Source organism: Empidonax traillii, unplaced genomic scaffold (assembly GCF_003031625.1).
Source record: "Empidonax traillii isolate 1590-97213 ecotype Southwest subspecies unplaced genomic scaffold, ASM303162v1 scaffold1438:size108540, whole genome shotgun sequence".
Lineage (NCBI taxonomy): Eukaryota > Metazoa > Chordata > Aves > Passeriformes > Tyrannidae > Empidonax > Empidonax traillii.
Window position 1 is genome coordinate 21,601 of NW_020956631.1, and position 2,060 is coordinate 23,660.

General features: G+C 47.2%; 1 long non-coding RNA gene across 1 annotated transcript in view; it reads right to left on the bottom strand.

Annotated features, from left to right (window-relative positions):
* Positions 1–217: 217 nt before the first annotated feature.
* LOC114070113 overlaps positions 218–2,060 on the bottom strand; it is an 11,764-nt gene continuing 9,921 nt past the window's right edge. The window contains exon 3 of the long non-coding RNA XR_003573875.1: positions 218–229. This is a non-coding gene — a long non-coding RNA (uncharacterized LOC114070113). The remainder of the gene's footprint in view (positions 230–2,060) is intronic.

Below are 2,060 nucleotides of genomic sequence, written 5' to 3' on the forward strand. Positions count from 1 at the left end.
TATCTCATCATGAACTTCATCTACCATACCCAGGTCCTCATATCTATTTTGTTAAGGTAGCAGAGAGGATAAAGAGGGGTTCCTCTTACAGTTCCATGCAGTAACCTGCTTCCACCCCTCCCTATCCCTTGTAATGCTTCCTTCCTTCTGGTACAGAACAGATCCTGGACCTACCTCTGTAGTGGCCATGCTGAGTTAACTTCTGTGTCCCAGAGACAGCAGAGCACAGCTCCGTTGGTCAATCTCCTCAGACTCCCCAGTCTACCCACCTCCTCCTGAAGCTGGGCCACCAGGCAGAGCAGCTCATCTACTTGGTCACACCTCCCACAGGTGTTTGCTATCACCCTCTATCTCCAGGAGTATCCTTGTACACACCTCACAATCTGAAGCTTGTGTGGTCACATGCTTTGACAGGAGCTCTGTCTGTGTGGCTGCATTGGTTGAACTTATACTGGGTGCTAGAAGCTCAGGAGAAGCAGAGGGTGTGGCTTTTTGCCAGGTGGTCACCTGCCTGCTGGGTCCTGCAAAGGCAGGTAGGAACCCAGATTAAGGACTCAGAAGAAAGAACTCCCTGTCCAGACGTCTTACAGAGTTGTCTGAGGAGAGCCTCAGCCACAATGTCCGGGTGTGAAACCCATCAGGATGAATCAATGCTGGATCATGTTTTGGACTGAGGGGTGTTGCTGCCTTGGGGTATGGCACACGTCATAGGAGGCAGGGGAAGAGTATTTTGGGATTGCGCAGGACTCATTATGGCATGTTTAGGGAAGGAACCAAAGGCCAGGAAAGGGAGGAATCTAGGTGATTTGGGAAGGAAGAAGTGTGGGGAAATGGAGGGGTAAGGAGATAAAAAGGGGTTGGTTGCGTGCAAATTGTTTGCTGGTCGGTACACTTGTCTGGCTATGCCTGGCATCTGATCGATGCAGTTTGTCCTATCTTATCAAATTTCTTTCTTTCTTTCTAACGCCTTTTCCTGGGTGAGAGACTCTCTGTTTGGTGTGCATGCATGTGTATGGGGGTCTGAATGCCAGAAAATGGGGTCAGACCATGCCTCGGAGGGCCTCTTCATTGTGTGTGTGTGTGTGTGTGTGTGTGTGCGTGTGTTGCCAGCAACTGGAGAAATCAGAGTGAGTGAAAAAAAATCCCACTGGAGTGGGACCAGAAGCCAGAGGTCCATGTGCCTGTGGTGCAAATAATTGTAACAACTGTGGTTTTTAAGTGAGTGTGTGAGTATTAGCAAATAGAATTAGGATAGGGCCTTGCTTGCTTATGATAACTCACAGAGAGGATATAGTTAATTTTATAATGAAGACTTTAGCAGGAACAGAAAACCTTAGAGTTTAGATAAGGGGCTTTGAAGCTCATGAGAAAGAGATCTTGAAAGTTGATAAAGAGAAGCTCCTGGAGAACATACCAGTTTTGAGTTAATTGGACAGTGCCAACTCAGCAGTTCTTAGCAAAGGTAGAAAGTTCAAGCTGAGGAAGACTTCTTACTTCATCCAAAAGACCCCCAAAGACCCTCAAAAGAAAACTCCAAGGGGGCGTTCCAAGGCGGAGTTATAGGAGTGGTGTATGTTAATGATTTCCCCTTCCACTTTTCTGGAATTTGCTGACACAGCTAATGCATATGTAACACAACTAATGTATATGTAATACTACTAATGCATATGTAACATTATACTGCATAAAAGGAGCTGAACCGAGGCGATGGGTGTGCGTGATTGGCGGAATTATCCCCTATGCACCCGGCGCCGTGAATAAACATACATGCTTCAATACTCTTTGCGAGTTTGGGGGTTTGTTTCCGCAAGTCAGCCAGCAACTGGAGAAATCAGAGGAAAAAAATCCCACTGGAGTGGGACCAGAAGCCAGAGGTCCATGTGTCTGTGGTGCAAATAACTGTAACAACTGTGGTTTGTGAGTGTGTGAGTATTAGCAAAGATCAAGCCAGACTAGCCTGTGAGTAAGGTGAAATGGTGTCACAGGTTTGAAAAGAGATGTGGGAATTTTCTTTTTCTTCCCTAGGGTCCCGTCCCTGTTTCACCCCCCCCCCCCCCCCC